Raw genomic sequence first — 25,865 nt, 5'->3', positions numbered from 1 at the left:
TTTGAGTTTAAACGAATTCAATTCCCGATTCGTCTTGCCTTCGCCATGACGATCAACAAATCACAGGGCCAATCCTTGACTATTTGTGGCCTCAATCTAGAAAATGCGTGTTTTTCTCATGGTCAATTGTACGTGGCATGCTCACGTGTCGGCAAACCATCCGCATTATTTGTTCTTGCGCCTGACCAAAAAACAAAGAATGTCGTTTACCACAAGGTGCTTGAATGAAAATCAGATTAATGAATTAATCAGAGTGTATCCCAACCTGCACAACATAGTTTTCAACGATTTTTTTCTGACGTGTTTGAAATACTTAATTATTATTACTTTTTTAATTTTTATTCTCATTCTGTATGTATTCATCATCATTCATCAAAATAAAATACTTTTATATTTCTATCTATATTAATATTATTTTGTATCATTGTATTACGTTCATCAAAGCCTAAATTAGTTCAGCTAAAAGGTAACACGACATTCATTGACTGTTAGGCGGTACGAAGTTCGCCGGGTCAGCTAGTGTATTATATGCGAGTTAAAATATAGCGTCCCAAATTAAGAAAGTAACAACTAAAAGGTGGCTTTGAGTACCATAGTTCTCGTCCTGTAAAAATAGTCATCAATGTTTAGCACAAGCTGTGAGCTAACTGTAAGGTGAAGAAAGCAGCTCCATGTACATGTCCCTGCTACTACTTACATTAAAAAATCTAGATGTTAAATTGCACGCACCACAAATGTAACAGAAGACTAAGGCCAGTCATTTAGAAACGCTGCTGTTGACACGACTCGGTGTCATATGATATATCACTGCTGCTTACATTATTACTCTCACAGCCAATAGCAAAGCTCCCCTGTGCACTGATGAAGAATTGATCTGTCATCGTGTCAACAGTTATTCTTCTTTGAATATAGGAATATGATTGCAACAAGAAGCCTGACTGTAAAAAGAAGCCTATTCTACAATACGAAACTGTTCCTTTACATTTCACGGCACAAACCATAATAATGTTCACACGTTGAAGTGCAGACAGGCACAATGCAAAGATTCTTAAACAATGAGCTTTCAGCCAAAGCCTTTTACAGAAAAGAAACACACACACACACACACACACACACACACACACACAGAAGTAAAGCAAAAAGCTGGAGTGGGGTGAGAAAGGGGGACGGATTACTGGGTGCAGGCAAGGGGAGAGAGGAGCGCTGCCAGGAGGAGTGTGCAGAAACTAGATGGCAGCAGGACGAGGCTGCCAAGTGCAGTGTCAGGAGGCTGTGGGGGAGTGGGGTTGGGGGGGGGGGGGAGGGGGGGCAGTGAGGGCGATGGGCGGCAAAGGGAGGGGGAATGATTGGGAAAGGTGAGAAGAGAATGAGGGGGAAAGACCAATAGACACAGTGGCAGAGAGTGGCACACAATGAGGATGAATGGATGTAAATTGGGAAGAGATGACAGGACAGAGGGGGTGGCAACTCTTCGGTGGAGTCTGTGGGGACAGTAGGTTGAGACTGGGATAATTTCGAGAGCGAACAATGTGTTGTAAGGATAGCTCCAACCTGTGCAGTTCAGACAAGTTGCTGGTGAAGGGGAGGATTCAGGTGCCCCGGGTAGTGAAACAAGTGAAATCAAGCATGTTACGTTCAGCTGCATGTGGTACCATCTCATGATGGCTGCTTTCACAGGTGGTATGGCTTCTTATGGAGTTAGGTAAGCCTGTGATGGGACTGGCATAGGAAGTGCTGGGTGGGTGGATTGGGCGGGTCTTGCACCTAGGTCTCCACAGGGTATGATGCCTGTGGCAAGGAGTTGAGATTGTGAGTGGCATAGGGATGGATTAGGATGTTGTGAAGGTTGGGTGGGCAATGAACACCACTTTAGAAAGGATGGGAAAGATCTTGGGTAGGATGTCTCCATTTCAGCGATGATGATAGATAAAGCCCTAACGAAAAGTGGTTCAGATTTTCCAGTCCAGAATGGTATTGGATGACTACACGCTGTTGCCAGGCTGTGTGGAAGAACTTTTTAGTGTGTAAGGTATGGTAGCTGTCAAAATGGAGGTATTCTCCACAATCCCCACCCTTTTACTTCCTGGATTCCTACTTGTCACTGTTGAAGCCACTTCCCTATACAGCAACATTCCTCGTGCCTAACATCTTGCCATTCCATAACATTATCTTCCCAAGTGTCCTTCAGGCTCAAAACCCTCTACCTCATTCCTCATACACCTTACCAATTTTATCCTAACTCATAACTACTTCTCTTCTGAAAGGAAAGTATACACACAAATTTACATCACAGCTGTGGGCACCTGCATGACACCCTCCTATGCCAACCTGTTTATGGGCTATTTAAGGAAACATTCCTCGCCTGTCGAAACCTCAAACCCTGGTCTAGGTCACGTTCACTGATGATATCTTGCATGATCTGGATTCAGTGCCAAGACATCCTATCCTATCCTCATTCCTTCACAACCTCAATACCTTCTCTCCCATCACCATCACCTGGTCCTCATGAACCCAGCATGCCACCACCGTCCTGGATGTTGACCACCTCCTCTCTAATGGCTCCATCCACACCTCTGTCCATTAAAAGTAGCAATAGTACATGCATTTCGATAGCTGCCATCATTTCTACACCAAAAAATCCCTCCCATACAGCCTGCCCACCTGGGGATAGCATACCTGCAGTGTCAAGAACTACCTTGTCCATTATGCCGAAGGCCTCACAAAGGTCTTTACATTCAGGCACTATCCCCCAGACCTAGTCCACAAACAGACTTCCTGTGGCATATCCCCACACAGCCCCAATCCTCCCACCACTGCCAAGAAGTAGTTATAATGGAGTGCCCCTATGTCACCCAATAAAAGCCTGGACTGGAACTAATGAACCACATCCTTCCTCAGGACTTTGTTTATCTATCATCATGCCCTGAAACAAGAGACATCCTGCCCAATATCCTACCCGAGCCTCCTAAAGGCCTCTGAGAATAACAAACCAAGCCATAGGAATCATATCCCTGTAGAAAACCCATGTGCAATACCTGCCTAGTCCACCCATCCAGTACTTCCTATTCCAGTCCTGTCACAGGCTTATGCTACCCCATCAGAATCCAGGCCACCTGTGAAAGCAGCCCTATCATATACCAGCTCTGCTGCAGTCAATGCACAGTTTTTTATATTTACGTGTCCACCAACTAGCTGTCCATCAGGAAGAATAGCCACTACCAAACTGCAGCCACGAGCAAAGTGGACCATCCTGTGGTACAACATGCAGCTGAACATAACATGCTTGATTTCAATGGCTGCTTCACAACTTGAGCTATAAGGATCCTCCCCTCCACCACCAGATTTTTCTGAACTGAGCAGATGGGAGTTGTCTGTACAACACAATCCCTGCTCACGAAATTTCCCCGCCCTCATCCTTTCCACCACCTCTGACAATTCATCTCCTCCCTATATACATCACTTCACCCTCATTATGTGTACTTCTGTGCCAATGCACACACCAGTCTTTCCTCCTATTCTGTTCCTCTTCTTTACCATTCTCCACCTCCACCCTCTCTCACTGCCTCCTAATGCTGCACCTGGAAGCCTTGTCCTCCCACCATATAGTCCGTGCACACTACGTAGACAGCACTTTTCTCTCCTCCCACCCTTACACTCCTATCCATGCCCCTTCCTCACTCCACTCCAGATTACTATTTTCATTTAATGCGACAGTTGCATTATGGCCACAGCAGCCAGTGACAGTTATCACGTGCGAATTAGGTGTGCTTGCTTGTGTGAATGTGTGTGTGATTTTTCTGTTTCAGTAATTTCTGCTTAATTGCTGTTTTTCCCTGTCAATATCTTAAATCTTGATTATGTACCTTGAAATCCAGTTGCTCATCCAAAAAATAATTATTCTCAATGCTGAGTTTTCACCATTTATATTGTGGAAATAACATACTGTTCATTGAATGACATGGACTGAGTGAAATCTATAATTTCCATCTCAGTCAATTTTTATTTTATTACATACCTAATCACGCAAAAGAACTTGTGACAGTTGAAAGGTAGGAAAAAATACACTGCCAGAAAAAAAAATTAGCACAGCCTTTTAGAGGTTTCCGATCCACTCAAGATTTATTGCTGCAACAAATGCATATGGAGTGTATTAGATGATTGCATTTGCAGATCAATAGCACAACTGGTTCCGAGGTACTAGGTATTGACCCATGCTGAAATACCACACTAGCATGTGGTGTAACCTCCAAGGACAGCAATGCAGGTGCTGACTGACATCCAGTTGATCGTACAGATGGTGAATCCTGTCCTAGGATATGTTATGCTATGTCTGCTCGACGTGTTCACATAGTTCTGTGAGAGTTGTTGGTTGACAAGTCACGAGTCATTTCTCATCCCATCGTAACCCACACATGCTCGTTTGGAGACAAATCCAGAGATCGTGCTGACCAGGGAAATAACTGCATGTATTGAAAAGCATGACGAGTTTCACAGGCAATTTATAGGTGAGCATAATCCTGTTGGAACAACACGTCATCTCCCTGTTGCAATAACGGCAAAAGACAGGTCTAACAATGTTCTGCATGTACCAAGAGCGGGTTAGCATCCTCTGAAGAAACACCAAAGGTGAATGAGAGTTGTAGCTTATCGCACCGCAGCCCATAAGGCCTGGGGTGGGGTCAGTGTGACTTGCGACAATGCACTCAATGAGGCAGCACTCACCAGGTCTGTGTCTTATGTGCAAACAATCATCACTTGCATACAGGCAGAATCTGCTTTCATCGCTGAAGACCACAGCGCACCATTCCAGCTTCCAAGTGATCCTCCGACAGCACCAGCCGAGCCATGCACTTCGATGCTGTGGTGGGACTGGAAGACGGACTAGGGGTGTGTGTGCGCGCCTGTAGTCCCACTGCTAATAAACAGTTCGCAAGAGTTCATGTTGACATCTCTGGGCTCACACACCCTCTCATGTGCGCTGTGGTAGTTGTTACGATTTTCCACTATTGCCCTTACAATGATCCTGGCATCTGTGCTGCATGGAGTCCAGAACCTTGTCTATAGGGGTGAGAATGTTCAAGTGGCCACTGATACCAGCAATATTACACAACTGATGCAGCACATACAAATTGCAAGGCAATTCTCCAAAAGGACCCTCCCACCACCACTTAGAAGGCCACAATTTGACCCCTTTCAAAATTGCTCAGTTCGCTGTAGGAAGCACGAGTGCATCTCTGTGACATGGTTGCCTGATTGCTTCACCCATTTGCACCATGCTTTCTTCTGAAAGTGAGCATTCCCTATTAAAGAGTAGACACAGTTGGCACCCTGGAAGCTATGTCACCATGGTCCCTGTTGGCAGACAACACTGAACCCATTATCAGTACACCTACTATCCCCCAGATGGTATACAGGGTGGTACATTGATAGTGACCGGGTCAAATATCTCACGAAATAAGCGTCAAACGAAAAAACTACAAAGAACGAAACTCATCTAGCTTAAAGGGGGAAACCAGATGGCGCTATGGTTGGCCCGCTAGATGGCGCTGCCATAGATCAAACGGAAATCAATTGTGTTTTTTTTTAAATACGAACCCCAATCTTTTATTACATATTCATGTAGTACATAAAGAAATACGAATGTTTAAATTGGACCACTTTTTTCGTTTTGTGATAGATGGTGCTGTAATAGTCACAAACGTATAAGTACGTGGTATCACGTAACATTCCACCAGTGCAGAGGGTATTTGCTTCGTGATACATTACCCGCGTTAAAATGGACCGTTTACCAATTGCGGAAAAGGTCGATATCATGTTGATGTGAGGCTATTGTGATCAAAATGCCCAACAGGCGTGTGCTATGTATGCTGCTCAGTATCCTGGACGACATCAACCAAGTGTCCGGACTGTTCGCCGGATAGTTATGTTATTTAAGAAAACGTCAACCACAACTTGCAAAAAAATGATGATGCCCACGTAGGTGTTTTAGCTGCTGTCGCGGCTAATCTGCACATCAGTAGCAGACAAATTGCGCGAGAATCGGGAATTTCAAAAACGTCAGCATTGAGGATGCTATATCAACATCGATTGCTCCCGTACCGTATTTCTATGCACCAGGAATTGCATGGCGAAGACTTTGAACGTCGTGTACAGTTCTGCCACTGGGCACAAGAGAAATTACGAGATAATGACAGATTTTTTGCACACGTTCTATTTAGCGTCGAAGCGTCATTCACCAACAGCGGTAACGTAAATCGGCATAATATGCACTATTGGGCAATGGAAAATCCACGATGGCTGTGACAAGTGGAACAGCAGCGACCTCGACGGGTTAATGTATGGTGCGGCATTATGGGAGGAAGGATAATTGGACCCCATTTTATCGATGGCAATCTAAGTGGGGCAATGTATACTGATTTCCTATGTAATGTTCTACCGATGTTACTACAGGATGTTTCACTGCATGACAGAATGGCGTTGTACTTCCAACATTATGGATGTCCGGCACATAGCTCGCGTGGTTGAAGTGGTATTGAATAGCATATTTCATGACAGGTGGATTGACGACTAAGTACCATACCATGGCCCCCACATTCACTGGATCTGATGTCCCCAGATTTCTTTCTGAGGGGAAAGTTGAAGGATATTTGCTATCGTGATCCGCCGACAACGCTTGACAATGTGCGAACATTACAGAAGGCGAACTACTCGCTGTTGAGAGGAATGTTGTTACACGTATTGCCAAATGCATTGAGGCTGACGGACATCATTTGAGCATTTATTGCATTAATGTGGTATTTACAGGTAATCACGCTGTAACAGCATGCATTCTCAGAAATAATAAGTTCACAAAGGTGCATGTTCACATTGGAACAACCGAAATAAAATGTTCAAACATACTTACGTTCTGTATTTTAATTTAAAAAACCTACATGTTACCAACCGTTCGTCTAAAATTGTGAGCCATATGTTTGTGACTATCACAGCGCCATCTATCACAAAGCGAAGAAAGTGGTCCAACTAAAACATTCATATTTCTTTACGTACTACATGAATATGTAATAAAAATGGGGGTTCCTATTAAAAAAAAACACAGTTGATATCCGTTTGACCTATGGCAGCGCCATCTAGCGGGCCAACCATAGCACCATCTGGTTTCCCCCTTCAAGCTATAGAAGTTTCGTTCTTTGTAGTTTTTTCGTTTGATGCGTATTTCGTGAGATATTTGGCCCGGTCATGATCAATGGACCACCCTGTATATCATCGGATAAAAATCGACTTTGTCTGTCCATGTGTACTTGTTATTATCTGAAATGAACATAGCACAGAAACTGGTATGAACCATCACCGTAATGGAGGGTAAATCTTTGAGAATGCTGCAAAATTCCAGAACAAATCATTAACCACATGTTGGACGAAGATTCCAAAGATCCCAAGATTAAAGCCAACAGGCAATATCACGCGACATGTCAATAAGTAGCCATGAAAGCCTCAATAATTTTGTCTTCCAAATGGTCATTTGAAGTGATGTTCTGCTGGTGATGACACAGAGTGGAAGTCATCTACATACAAGACAAACAATATGTTCGCTCTCACAATAGCAGCAGTTCTGCTTATGGCAACTGCAAACAGGCTAGCCCTCACGACAAAATCTTCACTACAGATCGTACCAACTCTAACTCAGAAATGCTGGTGGGATAAAAAAATTTAATGACAGTTAGTGGGTAGCCTCAGTAGCCTCACCTATGTAATGTAGCTAAGATGTGCTGTTGCTACATTGTCATATACCTCCTGTATGTAAATGGCGACTGTGACCACGTGCCGAAGTTCGACTGCCTCCCTGTCAGCATATTCAGGTGGTTGGTTGTGGATCTGGCTTTTGAAATCAGCAGTGAAAGCAAATTTATTGTTTCCAGGCACAAGCAGAGACTGCAACTTACGATCTGTTCCAGGAGTTTGCATAGCATCACTGTTAAAGTTCTTGGTTTGTAGCTGCCTATAGTGTGGAGGTTTTATCAGGTTTCAATACTGGTAAAATGATACTTTCTGTCCACTGGATGGGAAAAACTTGTTCTCACAAAATTTTCGTCTAACATCAGTATACTTCGTTGGCTGTAATTACTAGGGTGCCATCTGAATCTTGGGAGGTGTTTTTACATTATTCTAGTACACTGTTGAATTTCCAGTTTGTAAAAGCAACATTACATGTGTCTGTATGTCAGATGTTGAAAGGTATGCGAGTAAAAATTTGATGTTATGTACAGGGTGGGTGGGTTGGTTGGTTGGTTGCAGTAAAAGAGAGGGAAAGGGACCAAACTATGAGCTCATCAGTCCCTTGTTCTGAATAAAACAATGCCACAAGTGTGAGAATAAAACAAATGAGACTGGCAACTCAAAACGGAATGAAAGGAAAAATCACAAGAATGATGAAGGGCAACAAATGTGGAGGTGGAGGACACAGAGGGACAAAGGACACATGCTAAAACTTAGATTAAATGATAAAACCCACCCTCACAAATAAAATGTAAATCTAAATCAGCCGATGAGGCGTTGTCAGACAAAATTAGCGGCAAAGAGTTTGGTAACCTAAGACTTCATCGCTGGGCAGTCAAAGTGGGACAGTCTCCTTAATTAACAGTGTACTGTTTATGCCATTCCATCTCCCAAAGCCAAAAAACACTATGGCGTAAGCCAGAACGCAGGTCAGGTTCAGAGATGCCCATCTCCAGAAGAGGTTTCCATGTAGCCTGTTTGGCAAGCCTGTCAGCAAGTTCATTGCCTGGGATGCCAATGTGTCCTGGGGTCCACACAAACACTACAGAATGACGGGACCGGTCCAGGGCACAGATGGACTCCTGGATGGAAGCTTCCAAAGGATGGTGAGGGTAGCACTGGTCGATAGCTTGTAGGCTGCTCAGTACACAGAAGAAACGATTTCCTGGGGCATGAATGGATATACTGAAGTGCATGAGAGATTGCCACCAGCTCTGCAGTGAATACACTGCAGCCATCGGGCAAGGAATGTTGTTCAAAATGGTCTTTGTGGATGTAGGCAAAGCCAACATGACCATCAGCCATCGAGCCGTCGGTGTAAACCACTTCAGAGCTCCGGAAAACATCAAGAATCGAGAGAAAGTGACAGCGAAGAGTGGCAGGAGTAACTGAGCTGCTGCTTAGGGTCATGCGAAAGGTCCAGACGAATCTGCGGCCTAGATGTACACCATGGAAGTGTGTGTGGATGGACCTGGATGGGAGGTGGTAAAGAGAAGGTCTCCAGTGCAGACAGAGGGGATTGCACGTGAACCACATTCGTTAGCCCTGACCTGGGCCACTGATGCGAGAGATGAACTGCCGCAGTTGGAAAAAGGCAACAGTAGTTCAGGTGCTGAGGAGAACTATGAATGGTATGACACCGACAGAAGTGCATAACACGTGACTTAGCGTCTGCATCCTGGGAGCTGTTGGCGACAGCCCACAACTGTGTCTTGTGCATGGCTCCCTGTATGTGCCACTCAGCAGCACCAGTGCTGGTGGAACAGTACGAAATGCAGAAGTCGTCTGCATACGCAGAAGTCGTCTGCATACATAGAGAGTGAGACGGACAGCCCTACAGCTGCTGCTAGACCATTAATGGCCACTAAAAATAGTGATACACTCAATACAAATCCGTGCAGGACCCCATTCTCCTGGATATGGGGTGCACGGGTGGGGGGGGGGGTGGGGGGGTATGAGGCACCAACTTGGACACAGAAAGTACGGAACAACACGAAATTCTGTGTAAAAATCTGAAGCAGGCCTCTGAGACCCCACCCATACAATATGGCAAGGACACAATGTCACCAGGTCATGTCATATGCTTTGCGTGGATCAGAAAAGACGGCAACAAGGTGTTGGCATCTGGAAAAGGCTGTTCGGATGGCAGACTCGAGGGACAGTGGTAGAGCGCCCCTGGCAGAAGCCACCCTGACATGGAGCCAGTAGGCCACGTGACTCCCAACCGTCGGCACACCATATGTTCCAGCAGCTTATAAACAACGTTGGTGAGGCTCATGGGCCGATAGCTATCCACATCAAGTGGGTTTTTGCCAGGTTTGAGCACCGGAACAATGGTGCTCTCCCACGATTGAGATGGAAAGACGTCATCGCACCGAATCTGGTTGAAGACGACGAGGAGATGGCACTTGTAGTCAGACGAGAGATGTTTAATCATCTGTGGATCTGATCCGGCCCAGGAGCTGTTTCTTTTTTTTTTTTTTTTTGTGGTTTTAGGGTGCAAAACTTCTATGGTCATTAGCGCCCAGCCCGTGACTTAGGAAACAGGAAAAAACCGAAATTTAAAACCAGCAGCAATGGGAACAAAGTCATAAAATTTGAGAAACTAAAAGCAGAAGGAAAGCTTAAAAATCCACTACAGAAAGGGGTTGGTTGTCCCCAAAAAAGCTTCAAATGACTGAAGTCATTTCACTGTCACTAATAAACTGGAGAACACGGTCAGCTGAGCGCGTGTCATCTGCTAAAATCGACGATAGATCAGGCGATAGCTGTAGACGGGAGCGTAACGGATTAAAATAGGGGCATTCAATTAAAAGGTATCTGACCGTCCACAGCTGAGAGCAGTGGGGACAGAGTGGGGGAGGATCGCCGCTTAAAAGATGTCGATGGCTAAAAAGACAGTGCCCTATCCGGAGTCTAGCTAAAATTACCTCCTCCCAACGACACGTTCGGGAGGAAGAGGTCCAAGCGCAAGGAAGGGCTTTCACTTCCCGCAATTTATTATGGGTGAAGTGTTGACCAATGCGCATGCCATAAATGAGCAACTTGGCGACATAAACCGCTCCGTAGATCGGTGAAGGGAAGCGACTGAATAGCTGGCCGAAGAAGAGAGACTGCTGCCTTGGCCGCTATATCAGCCGCCTCATTCCCACAGATACCAGCGTGTCCCGGGAGCCAGAGGAACGCCACCGAGACGCCCCCCAAGTGGAGCAAGCGCAGACAGTCCTGAATCCGGTGGACCAGAGGGTGCACAGGGTAAAGAGCTTGGAGACTGAGGAGAGAGCTGAGAGAATCTGAGCAGATTACGTACTGTATCCGCTGATGGCGGCGGATGTAGTGGACAGCCTGGAGAACAGCGTAAAGCTCCGCAGTATAAACCGAACACTGGTCGGGAAGCCGAAAGTGATTTGGGGTGTCGCCAACAATATAGGCACTCCCTACACCTAACGATGTTTTCGAGCCGTCGGTGTAAATAAATGTGGCGTCCGTCATTTGTGCACATAGAGCAGCAAATGCCCGACGGTAAACAAGTGTAGGGGTACCATCCTTGGGAAATTGACATAGGTCACGGAGCAGGCAGATCCGGGGACGGAGCCAAGGCGGTGCTGTACCCCAAGTTGTCAAGAAGGTTTTAGGAAAGCGGAAGGAAAGAGAATGGAGCAGTTGACGGAAGCGGACTCCCGGGGCTAGTAGGGAGGAGGAGCGGCCTGCATACCCTACATCAAAGGAGGCGTCGAAAAAAAGGTCATGGGCTGGATTAGCAGGCATGGAAGACAGATGGCTAGCATAACGACTCAGAAGGACTGCCCGTCGATTGGACAGCGGAGGTTCAGCAGTCTGAGCATAAAGGCTTTCCAAAGGGCTGGTGTAAAAAGCTCCAGATACTAAACGTAATCCACGGTGGTGGATAGAGTCGAGACGCCGAAGAATAGACGGCCGAGCAGAGGAGTAGACTATGCTTCCATAATCCAATTTCGAGCGCACTAAGGCGCGATAGAGTCGGAGAAGGACCACTCGGTCTGCTCCCCAGGAGGTACCATTCAGGACACGGAGGGTGTTAAGGGAACGCAGACAGCGAGCCGAAAGATAGGAAACGTGGGAGGACCAGCACAGTTTTCTGTCAAACATAAGACCCAAGAATTTAGCGACGTCGGAAAACGGAAGGTTGACAGGGCCTAGATGTAAGGAGGGCGGAAGAAACTCCTTACGTCGCCAAAAATTAACACAAACGGTCTTACTGGGTGAGAAACGGAAGCCGGTTTCGATGCTCCACAAGTGGAGGCGATTGAGACATCCTTGAAGACGTCGTTCAATAAGGCTTGTCTGTTGAGAGCTGTAGTAGATCGCAAAATCGTCCACAAAGAGGGAGCCCGAGACATCAGGAAGGAGACAATCCATAATTGGATTTATGGCGATGGCAAAAAGTACAACACTCAGCACGGAGCCCTGGGGTACCCCGTTTTCTTGGGAGAAAGTACGGGAGAGAGTAGTGTTCACCCGCACCCTAAATGCGCGCTCTGCCATAAATTCGCGAAGAAAAAGGGGCAGCCGGCCTCGAAAGCTCCAAGAGAACAGTATGCGGAGGATGCCTGTCCTCCAACAGGTATTGTATGCTCTCTCCTGATCAAAAAATATTGCTACCGTTTGGCGTTTCCGGAGAAAATTGTTCATGATATAAGTGGAGAGAGCAACAAGATGGTCAACTGCAGAACGATGCTTTTGGAATCCGCATTGGGCAGGTGTTAAAAGACTGCGGGATTCCAGCCACCAAGCTAAACGGTAATTCACCATACGCTCTAAAACCTTACAGACACTACTCGTGAGAGAAATGGGGCGATAGCTAGAGGGGAGATGTTTGTCCTTTCCAGGTTTCGAAACGGGAACGACGATAGCTTCCCACCATTGTCTGGGAAAAGTACTGTCGGTCCAAATTCGATTATAAAAGCGAAGGAGGAAACGCAGACTATGGGTGGATAAATGCAGCAACATTTGGACATGGATACCATCCGGTCCTGGGGCGGAGGAGCGAGAAGAAGAGAGGGCATGTTGGAGTTCTCGCATGGAGAAAACAGTATTGTAGCTTTCGTGATTTTGAGAGGAGAAAGCAAGATGTCGCACTTCCGCTGCACGTTTCTTCGGGAGAAATGCTGGCGGGTAATTGGAAGAGCTCGAAATCTCAGCAAAGTGCTGACCCAATGAGTTAGAAATTGCGACGGGGTCCACTAAGGTATCATGCGCGACAGTGAGCCCAGAGACCGGGGAGAAACTAGGCGCGACTGAGAACCGTCGAAGCCGACTCCAAACTTCCGAGGAGGGAGTGAAGGTGTTAAATGAGCTAATAAAGAATTTCCAGCTTGCCTTCTTGCTATCGCGGATGACGCGACGGCATCGCGCACGGAGCTGCTTATAGCGGATACAGTTGGCCAAAGTATGATGGTGACGGAAAATGCGAAGAGCACGTCGCCGTTCACGTATTGCGTCACGGCATGCCTCGTTCCACCAAGGAACTGGGGGGCGCCGGGGCAATTCGGAGGTGCGTGGTATTGAACGTTCCGCAGCTGTAAGAATAACATCGGTAATATGTGTGACCTCATCGTCGACGCTGGGAAAGCTACGGTCATCGAATGTCGCTAGAGATGAAAAAAGCGTCCAATCGGCTTGGGCAAACTTCCAGCGTCGCGGGCGCATATATGGCAGTTGAGGCTGCAGTCTAAGGACACATGGAAAGTGGTCACTCGAGTGTGTATCATCAAGGGCGAACCATTCGAAGCGCCGAGCTAGCGGAACAGTACCGACGGCAAGATCCAAATGAGATAAATTTGTCGTGGAGGCAGACAAAAATGTGGGGATCCCAGTGTTGAGGCAAACTAGATCCGCTTGGTGGAAGACGTCTAGCAATAGGGAGCCACATGGACAAGGATGTGGAGATCCCCAAAGCGGGTGGTGGGCATTGAAGTCCCCAACCAGCAAATAGGGGGGTGGAAGCTGACCAAGAAGATGAAGGAGATCAGCTCGTGCCATTGGTGTGGACGATGGAATGTATACAGTACAAAGAGAGAACGTGTATCCAGAAAGAGAAAGACGGACGGCGACAGCTTGGAAGGAACTGTTTAAGGGGATTGGGTGATAATGGAGAGTTTCATGGAGAAGAATCACGAGTCCTCCATGTGCTGGGGTGCCTTCAACAGAGGGGAGGTCATATCGGACGGACTGAAAATGAGGGAGAACAAAGCGGTCATGGGGACGCAGCTTTGTTTCCTGAAGACAGAAGATGACCGGCGAGTAGGATCGTAAGAGGATCGACAATTCATCCCGATTGGCTCGAATGCCGCGGATATTCCAGTGGATAATGGACATAGGGTGAACAGAAAATTGAGGACTGTGACCAAGGTCGCTGTCAACTCAACAACTGCTCAGAGCTTGCAACCGACAGCATGGAATGGCATTCAGCCGAAGACAGAAGATCCTGATCCATAGGTTGGTCAGGAGCAGCTCCTGCCACCAGCGATTGGCCGGTTGACCGGCCACCAGCAGTGCGCCTCGGCGACACAGAAGATGGCCGAGGGCGATTTCCGCCAGATGGGGCTGTAGATGGGACACGCCTTGGCGAAGAAGGAGAGGAACTGGGTTTCTTTGTAGCCGTCTTGGAAGTATGATGTTTAGATGAAGGAGGAACCGATGGTTGTGAAGTTGCGGTATGTAAAAACTCTTCACGAGTATGCTCTTTTTTTCGAAGACTTCGTGTCTGACTTATGGGCTCGAGATTTAGCAGAACCCGACGAAGGGCGAGCCATAGAGTGGGCAGGCGAAAGCGGGGAGGTTGAACGGGCGATCTTTGCGCTGGCCGATCTGACGACCGTGGCACTAAATGTGAGGCCGCAAGTCTGCGTGGCCGCCTCCTTTGTTGGCCGAGGAGAAGCAAGGACAGTGCTGTATTTTCCTTTCTGAGGCACGGTGGGCTGTCGACTGGCGAATAATTTTCGAGCAGCAAAGGTCGACACCTTTTCCTTTACTCTGATTTCCTGGATGAGCTTTTCGTCCTTAAAAACGGGACAATCTCGACAGGAAGCAGCGTGGTCACCCATACAGTTGATGCAGCGAGGGGATGGAGGTGGACAAGCACCCTCATGGGCATCCTTGCCACACGTAACACATTTGGCCGGATTGGAACAGGACTGGCTGGTGTGATTGAACCGCTGACACCGATAGCAACGCATAGGGTTTGGGACGTAAGGGCGAACGGAAATTATCTCATAGCCTGCTTTGATTTTTGATGGGAGTTGAACTTTGTCAAATGTCAAGAAGACAGTGCGGGTTGGAATGATGTTTGTGTCAACCCTCTTCATAACCCTACGAACAGCCGTTACGCCCTGGTCAGACAGGTAGTGCTGAATTTCTTCGTCAGACAAGCCATCGAGGGAGCGTGTATAAACGACTCCACGTGAGGAATTTAAAGTACGGTGCGGTTCCACCCGGACACGGAAGGTGTGTAGTAGTGAGGTACGCAGCAATTTTTGTGCCTGGAGGGCACTGACTGTTTCTAACAACAGGGTGCCATTCCGTAATCTGGAACAAGACTTTACAGGACCTGCAATTGCGTCGACACCTTTCTGAATAATGAAAGGGTTGACCGTGGAGAAGTCGTGACCTTCGTCAGACCGAGAAACAACAAGGAACTGTGGCAACGATGGAGGAACTGACTGTGGCTGAGACTCAGTGAACTTACGTTTGTGAGCAGACATAGTGGAAGGTGAGGAAACCATTGCGGAAGAATCCCCCATGATTACCGGCGTCTCCGATGGCGCGCTCCTCCCTTGTGAGGGCCCTCTCTGAGGGCACTCTCGCCTTAGGTGATTGTTCACACCTCAGGTCACACCTCCCGACAAACGGACGGAGGGACCAATCGGCACTTTCGGAAGGTATCAGCTTGGGTAATCACCCCTCCCTGGGCCTGGCCGTTACCAGGGGGTACGTACGTGTCCTACCTGTCTACCCGGGGCGGGGAATTACGCGTTACCCCGTCACCGGCTACGCATGGAAGTGCATGGGTCGGCCTTCAGACACGCACAGGGAGGAAGAAAGAGAAAGAGAAAGGAAAGGAAAGAAGAGGGGGTCTCAAACGCCGCAGCGGAGAAAAGGGTAAAGAGAAGAGGGAAGGAAAAGAGAAGGACAAAGGAAGGAAGAAGACATACAAGCATGGAAGGCGAAGAATGCGGTACATTTACAAGTGTCCGTCTCCGGACGTAGGCACAAACCATACTCCCAGAGGGGGAGAAAGGGAAGGAAAGAGCCAGAGGTGAGGGGGGGGGGGGGGGGGGGGCGAAGACGGGGGATGGGGAAGGATGCGGAAAGGGAAGGTATGCAGCCCGGAAAGGAAGGAAGGCCACATTAGCTCGGGGCCCCGTGCTCGCTACGCACATATCCACAAAAGAGTTGTGGATCCCCTGGGGGGGGGGGGGCGGGGGGGGGGGCCAGGAGCTGTGTCAGAGCAATGTACAAATGCGCTGAGGAGCTCCCACTCCATAAATGGGACGTTTTAGAGTTCACTGTGGCGGGTAGTGAACGAGAGGAATTTCCTTTCCTTCTCCCGTCTGTGGGCGCAAAAGTCTTGGGGGTATTTCTCCGACACAGAGGCTAGAGCATAGTGCTCAGCACAGTGCTCGGCAATCGTGTTTGCATCGGTACATAGCACGCCATTGATGAAAATGCCAGGGACACCAGTTGGAGTCTGATACCCAAAAAGACGTCTGAACTTCATCCAGACTTGGGAAGGTGACGTATGGCACCCAATGGTCGACACGTACCTCTCCCAACACTCCTGTTTCCGTTGTTTTATAAGCTGGCTTACACGGGCACGGAGCCGCTTAAAGGCTACCAAATGCTCTAGGAAAGGGTGTCGCTTATGCCGCTGTAGAGCTCGCCATCGCTCTGTAATTGCCTCAGCGACTTCTGCAACCATCAAGGGACTGTCTTTCGCCGGGGCACCCTAAAGAGCAAGGGATCGTGCTTTCTGCTGCAGAAACGATTGTGGTAGTCACCTGCTCAACCATCACATTGATGTTACCATGAGGGGCAGAGTCAACAGTGACATCAGAGGTGAAAGTTTTCCAGTCTGCCTTGTTTAAAGCCCATCTGGGCAGGCCTCCAAGGGCCTGACGCCGGGGCAGTGACAGGAAGATGAGGAAGTGGTCACTACCACACAGGTCATCATGTGCTCTCCAGTGGATAGATGGGAGAAATCCTTGGCTGCAAATTGATAAATCTATGGCCGAGTAACTACCTCGGGCAACACTGAAATGTGTGGCGGCCCCAGTATTTAAGAAGCAGAGGTCGAACTGAGACAGTAAAGTTTCGACACCTTTGCCTTGGCCAGTAAGCACGGCGTCACCCCACAAGGGGTTATGTGCGTTAAAATCTCTGAAAAGTAGGAAAGGTTTAGGGAGCTGATCAGTCAGTGCAGCTAATACATTCAGGGGTACTGCACCACCTGGAGGAAGATATACATTGCAGACAATTATTTCCTGCGTCGTCCGTATTCTAACAGCCACAGCTTCAAGAGGGGTTTGAAGGGGCACAGGTTCCCTACAGACTGAGTTTAGCACATAAACACAAAATCCACCTGACACTCGATTACAGTCTCTACGGTTCTTGTGATATCCCTTATAGCCGCGGAGGGCAGGGATCCGCACTGCCAAAACCAGGTTTACTGGAGGGCAATGCAGAAGTCAGGTGTAAAGCTTAACAGCTGTCGTAGCTCAACCAGATGGTGGAATAAACTGCCGCAATTCCACTGGAGGATGACATTGTGAGACTGGAAAGGGACAGAACATTCAATGAGGCAGTTTTACGCCTCAGAGTCACCTGCTGCTACCGACGTTTTGCCTGAGCAGTCTATATCCGTTGTGTCTGAGGGTCCAGCAAGATCCTCAGGGGACACCATGATCTCCACCCCATCCTCAGATGTAGAACTTGTATGTAGCAGTGGTGTGGGTGCCACCACAATCCTTGTTCTTAGGGGTCTTTTTTCAATTTCTCGCGCTGTTCCTTGTGTTTCCCTGGCTGGGACGACTTCACTGAATCACTAATCAGTCTCCAGGGCTGAGGATGACCAGCTGCTTCTGGGCTCTTCAGCCACTGGCAGGTGTCATCTTTCCCACTAGCAGAAACCTGGGAAGGGAGTGATCCAAGGGACCCCTTCCTAGCAAGAGGAACTGAAGAAGCCTTACGCTTCTCTGGCTCAGAAGTGAGGACTGAAATCCCTGATGGTTGGGGGGGGGGGGGGGGGGGGGGTTGCTCCCAAAGTAGGTGGTGCAGGAGCAACAGAGAGGGAAGAGGCCCCCACCATCAAGGTGGCAGGTGTAGTCTCCCAGTTCTGAGAGGCGAAAGGAATTCGAGGAACTGATGGGTGCGAGAACTGTTCTTGTAGCGGTGGCGTATGAGGATGTAGGTACTCAAATTTCCTCTTAGCCTCAGTGTAGGTCAGTCGGTCCAGGGTCTTATATTCTATGGTTTTCCTCTCTTACTGTAAAATCCTGCAGTCTGGCGAGCAAGGTGGATGATGCTCTCCACAACTGACACAGATGGGAGGTGGGGCGCATGGAGTATTGGGATGCAATGGACGTCCACAATCTCGACAGGTGGGGCTGGAAGAACAGTGGGAAGACATATGGCCGATTTTCCAGCACTTAAAGCACCACACCAGGGGAGGGATATATGGCTTGACGTCACAGCGGTAGACCATCATCTTGACCTTCTCGGGCAATGTGTCACCCTCGAAGGCCAAGATGAAGGCACCGGTGGCAACCTGGTTATTCCTGACGGACGCGCCACACGAAATGAACACCTCGTTGCTCTAAATTGGTGCACAGCTCGTTGTCAGACTGCAGAAGAAGGTCCCTGTGGAATATAATATCCTAGACCATATTTAAGCTCTTATGAGGTGTGACGGTAAGAGAACAGAAACATCCTCCAACTTGCCACAAGCAAGTAATGCCTGTGACTGGGCAGAGGATGCTGTTTTTATCAAAACTGACCCAGAGCGCATTTTGGACAAGCCCTCCACCTTCCCAAACTCGTCCTCCAAATTCTCCACAAAAAACTGAGGCTTCATGGACGTGAAAGAATCCCATCAACTCTTGTACATACGAGGTACCGGGGTGAATAAGCTTCACTGTCATCCTTAGCCTGGCGTTCCTCCCATGGTGTGGCCACGGAGGGGAACGACTTGGGGTCATATTTCTTAGCATTAAAGTTAGACTTTGCTCACTTAGAGGATGCTGGCGGTGGACCACCAGCAAGAGATGACATAGTACGCTTCATGGCATGTCATCCACCCTGATGCCACCCACTCCGACCAGGGGCCCTCCCCGCGGGCACCACCCAACCGCAGCAAAGGCCACCTGGCAGGATGGCCATTGCCAGGAGTCCCAATGCCCCAGGGTGATGGGCACCTACTCCTTGGCACACGTGGGGAGTTAACGGTGCAGGCATCAGCAGAGTGATCCCTGTGTTGTCAGGGTGCTACAACCAACAGGGTACATGGCAGCCCCACCACAACGGACTGGCTACTGTGCTGGATACAAGGTACAAAGAAGTCCATGGTCATCGTCGGCACAGAAAGTGACACTGCATAGTGCATAGTGGAAATTGCACCCAGGAAGGTGTCCTTGCCCAAGAGATGGAGAATGGGCGGGACTGCAATATGACGACGAGAAAGTGGGTTAAAGATCTAAATGCGCAATGGACACAATGCACCATGTAAGGCACCCTTCCCCAACTGGTTTGCTCTTCAGGAAAATTTTGCAAAATGGAGGTCAAACCCTACAGGGGACCATCACATAAAGGCCACAACGTGTGAGATTCCTTTTAGTTGCCTCTTACAACAGGCAGGAATACCTCGGGCCTATTCTTACCCTTGGACCCGCATGGGGGACAGGCTGGGTCAAAAGTGTTTGTGGCTGATATTTCAGCTTAATGTATAATCAGTAATGTGGCTAAGTAAAAAGAATAGGTATGAAGTAATTGTCAAAGACTTCAGTTATTCCAGCTAGAAATGCATATCTGTTGACATACCAAACTTTTGCCCACACCTGGGCATCTGTTGTAAGTGCATCTGTGGAAGCAATTTTATTCCCAACAATACCCCTCCATTATTTGTTTAAACAACATGACTTTGCTCATAGTCATTTATATAAAAGTAGATTATTAGCACAGGAATATCACTGTGAGGCCCTTCACTGCTTCCTGACGGCCTGCACTATTTCTTGATATCGTCATGGTATGGATTTGCATCAAGATTGTCAGGAAGAGCAGGAAATCGCATTACATGCTGTGTAGGCAGTCTCATTTGTTGTTTCTTGCAGTAACCTGTCCCTGACCTTTCCTTGGGAAGTGTGTGTGTCATATGCCTCAGAGGAGTATGCTTCCCAATTGGCTTTTCATATGGAGCATCTTGGTAGATCGTCATGGGTCCCGAATGCGCTACCAATAAAATAACTGATAACAATCTATGTTTCATAAACAAGTGTGGAATTGTCATTACATCCTAGATGCAGGACTAGGACTTCAGATCATTAAGCTGATTGTAGAAAAGGTACTTTGGGTGTTATAAAGTGTACTGGGGTCCCTGTACTCATTAGACAAAGATTAAATCCACAAGGAACTCTTTGACTAGCTGACCTCTACTATTTGTTCATTCTCTAGCTCACAGATAATTGACATAATTGAAATCGCCCAATGGGATGAAGGGGAGGGGTGACTTATATAATAGTTCTTTCATTTCCTGATAGGATATCTCTTGACCTAGGAGGAGGAATAGGTTGAAAAAATTCATTAACAGGGTGTACAACTGAATGCTAATGGGTACAGCTTTGAGTGTTGTATATGGTATCACTTGTTTGCTAAATGTGGACAATTGTACCACTGTGCAAATGCCTTGCTTGGGTTTGACTGTTCCTAAAAATGTAGGAGTTTCTGACTGGGCAGGTGGCCTCCCAACAACTATGAGTCCCGCAGTTCAACACATACTGTGGTGGAGAGGGACATCAACTGCTTGAACTGAGTCAGGTGTCGGCGATAATCATAAAATTCTGTTGTTCACACATTAAAATTGGAGGTGCTGGGCAGTAGAACTTAAAGGCTGCTTGTTTAAGTCACTGGTCCTTTCCAGCTTCCTCTATGGTGTAATATCCATTTCAGTATGTAGTTATGCTGCAGCGGAAGAATCAGGATCAAGCAGTACCACCAAAGACCTTTTTATTTAAATATTTTCTTGTTCCTTTTTAGATTTTAATGTTGTTGGGGTTTCTCCATGTTCTACATCAGGGTAAGAGGATGCTCTGACCATTCTACAGTCTGATGCTCTTACTGTTTTGTCCCACTGATCATTATTTGCCTGTGGGTCAGTTAAAATACAGGAGCATGTCCTTGGGGAAGGGGCCGGGAAGGGGGGGGGGGGGGGGGGAGCAGCAAACCTCCCCTCCAGGGATGCAAGAAAAGGATGGAGTGCCTCTGGCTGTATCAGCAGGAAGGTGTCCACTGAGACTATACGGGTGGCATTCAAGGGAAGGTGTAACTTCGCACCTGAACTGTTTACTAATTTAGGAAGTTGATAATAACCTTGAACAGAGGAGGTCCTAGCAAAATTTGTGGCCACATCCACTGCACGGAGTCATTCATAATTTTTTTCACGTTTTGAAGTATCGTACTTCATTGAACGTCTTATATCAGTGACATCTTTTCATTTCTTTAACTGGCGGATCTTGCCACCACAGAGGGCAACTGTCCTAGCAGCTTAAGCTCAGGTAGATTGTTCAAAAGAGTGATCTTTTAGTGGAGTTCCATCACAGTTTCACAGATGGCTACTGAAATATGATAGTATGATATGCAACCAAAGTGGACGTATAGGATACAGTTTATGGGTGCAGGGAAAGTAATGTTTAATGTCACATTCATATACCACGACTTACTTTTTTCAGTAACACATGTGCTCCGAGTGTCGTCATGAAGCCTCCTGTCACCTTTGTTTTCCTTTGACCCTTTCTGCAAGCCTCATACAAAATTAATGCCAAAAACATCCACATTCACTCTGATATCTTTTTCAGACTGGAGTTTTACATCTCTGTGAAAGATAATGCCCTGTTTCATATTAAAGCTTTTGCTTGGGGTATTAATGATGGGGATATTGTCTAGCTAGTTACAGGCTCAGAGTGCTTGAGATCATGTTTCAGCTACTGCTTTAATTAATAAGAGTTCATTTCATATTTTTTCAGGGTAGGGTGCTACGCTTATATTGAAAGTGCAGAACAAAAAATATAGGTTTCATAGTTGTGAAGGAACTACTATCTGTCCTAGTGCAAACTAAGTACTGGGTAAATTGTTTGATTCCTTCTTTCCCAGCCTTTCCCTTATGCCAAGGAGTGGCTGAGACATTATCAGTCTTGGCATTAACTTTTTTTCCTTCTTCCAAGCATTGATACAGCCAGTTCTAAATTGCCATTGCTTGGTTTAATCATTTTTCCTTGTGATGTATTTTCTATGGTTCCACCTATTTTGTGCATTGTCAGAGGGCTAAGGTGAAGAGAATACATGATGAACCACAATGGATTGGATACTGCTTTGGCTGTTTGGCAGGAGTACTTGTCAATTTACTTTACTAGTTTGGTATCATACATCAAGGATATAGTGCCTTCTAAGGATCTTTCTTCAAATGACTCACATTATTACTATCACAGTTTTCAAAAAAACAGCCAGGTCAGCATACACATAACACTGGCTAAATAAGAGTCCGAAAGACTGGAAATGAAGTCCAAGAAACTAACCTTGGTACCCCACATTTATAACACATGTACGCATGAGAGAGTTGTGGGGACCCCTGCTGACTGTCTTTAAACATCTCAACATAATTTATTTCGGCACAACATGAAATATACATTAAATGCAATTCCTCATAATGAGCACACAAAGTTTTATGGTTACTAGTAAGAGTTACATAGTGTGTCCCTACCACCCCCCCTTTTTTTTTTCACAAGGCTGAAGGAAGTACAAGCTACTGGATTACAAAGCACCAACAGTAAAAATGAAATGGAAATAATGTATTTACACAGTCTGCTGAAAACCAAGCTGACACATATTCGTTATGAAGCAGTTATTACATTGTGCAGACAAACAGCTTCTGTAAAAAGTATATTAGAAACCTTATAGAAACGAAAGTAGTTTATACAAAAAAGCAATTAATTCATTTATGAAAATAGCCATTTCAATTGTTTCAAAAGCCTAAGCTTCTTGACCATTATGTCTACCAGCACATATAAAATGATATCATCATTTAGTCTACATCCATAAAAAAAAACCCCTCAGTGGAGATGCATATCCTGTTGACTGACACTATTTGAAAATGAACTTGAATTAAGAAGCCCACCTACCTGGTGTTGAACATGGCAGTTTTCCAAAACAGCTGAATACTAATGAACTATGTGAATGATATTTATAATCTTGACAATTGATAAAGCACATTGCATGAAAAGATGGTAATAGGGGATTTTAATAATATAAAATTTAAATAAAAAATTCTATGTGGAATTTGCCTATAATACCAGGAATGACAGATGTAGTTATTTAGCACAAGTTGCTGACAATAACAAGTATGTCGACAAAAAGTTTGAACAACACATACGCTCTGCAAGCCACCACACAGTGCAGATGGAAAGAACACATTGTTTCAGAAGAAAATAAATAAACAAATAAAAATAAAGTTAAAACAGAAAATGTAGTCATACAAGGGCCAAACTGAAACAGATAAAGTTATCAAACAATAATGAAAATATTCAGCTTATGACAAACCTAAATCTCTCTCGAATTGCCAAGAACGATAGACCTTAAGATTAGCAGTAAAATATAAAGAAAGCTAGAAGGAAACAGATTTATTAGACACACAGAAATACAGATCATGAAATTTTATTTTAGATTTGGAGGTATGATATATGAGCAAAATAAGCAACAATTCCAGCATCTTAGAAAAAGGAAGGTTATACATAGAGAGAGGGAAAAAAAAAATAGGAAATCAACTTAGTAGTGGATTTTAAATGATAACTTATTTGAGCAGATTCATTATTTTTGTCACAAACACAGATCTTCAGTTGAAGTCAGTTAACATCTGTTTTTCATACTAGTTTATTCTCAGTGAGGCCTATGTGGTGTTTCACTATTGCTATCAAACAAGTACTTCTGTCTCTAGCTCACTTGCTAAATGTATACGCAATATTTGGCAGCAGTTTGATAACTTCAGAAATTTCAGTTCACTACTCAACAGGAAACCTACTCTGCTTTTGTAGAACAGAAACAATACACTGTCTATGAATAACATATGGGCAATCTTTGCGAAATTCACAGACACTTCAAATAAATGTAACTTGTGGATGACAGTACCTTACTACTATTCTGGTAGTTCATGACTATGTTATAATATTGTTTATGCCTGTTATCTTAGGCTGTCATATTTGGGCTTTTCCAGTTATATTCCATATAGGTTGTTTCGTACCAATATTCTTTAGATCAATAACATGTGAAAAATGTACGCAATAAAAGAGACATTCCTCATGGATGAGTATCGTTCCCTGAATATACTAACTCTATCAAAACCACTCCAAAATGTGTGGTGAATAGAATTGTAAATCCCATTGCACTAGATCTAAAGTAAATTAGAAAGCCCTTACACAAAAAAATAAAGACGCTCAAAATCTCCAACAGTTCTGTGGGCAAAAATATAATAGTATAAAAATATAATTGTCAGGGTATTCATTGTATATTGAAATACTTTAGTATTTATAATTATGCCAATATCTGACAGTTGAAGTGTAATTATTTTGGTGGCTCAACGTACAAACGTATTTCAAAGACTCTTCATAGGTTTTCGTGGGTGATTTGTGTGTTGCCCCATTTTCATATTGAACACTAAGTCCACAAGTTTCACTTATACTGGTCACACCGAGATGTTATATAGATGCGGAATATTCTGCTAATCATGCTAAATACAGTTGCCAGCTGGCTGGTTCGAATATCGTCCCCCCAAACTATTTTCTTTCATATTTGCTAATTCGCTCGTACACCGGTATGTTTTTTTAATTAACGGACATCACCTGTATCGCATATTCACACTATTCATGCGGCATTTTCGAAAGAGACAAATATAAACAATCTGAGCACTTTCTTCGACATTATGTCGGTGAGATTGGGACGGAGACAAAGCTTCAGTTCAGTTCTTTTGGACTTCGTGTATTAGTTCTGAACACGGTACTATAAACAAATTTGCAGGTAAAAATAGCATGACAAAATAATTACAGCACAAAATATAGCTAATAAGAGATTAACAATTTTTTTAGCTCTCTTTACGTCAATACATGAATACACTCTTTAAACAACGTTTCATGAGTTAACTTTGTGCACATGTCGCAAAAGTACACGGTTGAACACACTATCTCTAAGTAATTTATTAGAAATCAACAAACTTACGCACTGATACACCGTCCAACTTGACACTTCCAAAGCTACGTGTCTGTTGTTCAGTGGTACACGCCGTCAACACACACAGAGATATTGACCCAACCCTTTTTAAGCTTCCAGACAGTTAATTTCACAATTATGTCTTTATCAAGCAATATTCTTGTACTTGTTTTTAACAAGAGACTTCTTATTATTGTGTAGATGTAAGTGAAAAAGATAATACAAAAATTTGAGGTAATGACTACACCAAACATAAAAAGTAAATACTTGAATAGAGTGAAAATAAACAATAGAACATTTCACAAGCTATAAATGGGCTAACTAGTCTGTCTATTACGGTATTGTGTAAAAGCGTTTCGTAGCACGGTAAAACTAAATGTGAAATTCATTTTACTCGCAATCTTTGACTAAGTGGAGTTCACTTAAGAATTACGGAATTACACTAGGTTGTCGCTAATCCGGTCCTCAGTAGTCCACCCCCTCAATAACACGGCGCACATAAAAAAACACGAGCACAATGAATTATCGTGCACAACAATGCTTAGTTAAACAGTTCTTCGTATGCTGTATTTCAAATTGTAGCTTTCTTAATA

General features: G+C 45.5%; 1 protein-coding gene across 1 annotated transcript in view; it reads right to left on the bottom strand.

The window, feature by feature from the left end:
* LOC124794895 (leucine-rich repeat-containing protein 59) overlaps positions 1–25,425 on the bottom strand; it is an 87,975-nt gene extending 62,550 nt beyond the window's left edge. Inside the window, exon 1 of the mRNA XM_047258594.1 lies at positions 25,282–25,425. The gene's annotated coding sequence lies outside the window, so the exon portion shown is untranslated. The remainder of the gene's footprint in view (positions 1–25,281) is intronic.
* Positions 25,426–25,865: the final 440 nt, after the last annotated feature.

The sequence above is a fragment of the Schistocerca piceifrons genome, chromosome 4, assembly GCF_021461385.2.
Source record: "Schistocerca piceifrons isolate TAMUIC-IGC-003096 chromosome 4, iqSchPice1.1, whole genome shotgun sequence".
In the NCBI taxonomy this organism is placed as follows: Eukaryota; Metazoa; Arthropoda; class Insecta; order Orthoptera; family Acrididae; genus Schistocerca; species Schistocerca piceifrons.
The sequence above is the reverse complement of the archived record's forward strand: the minus strand, read 5'-3'. Positions and strand labels throughout refer to the sequence as shown.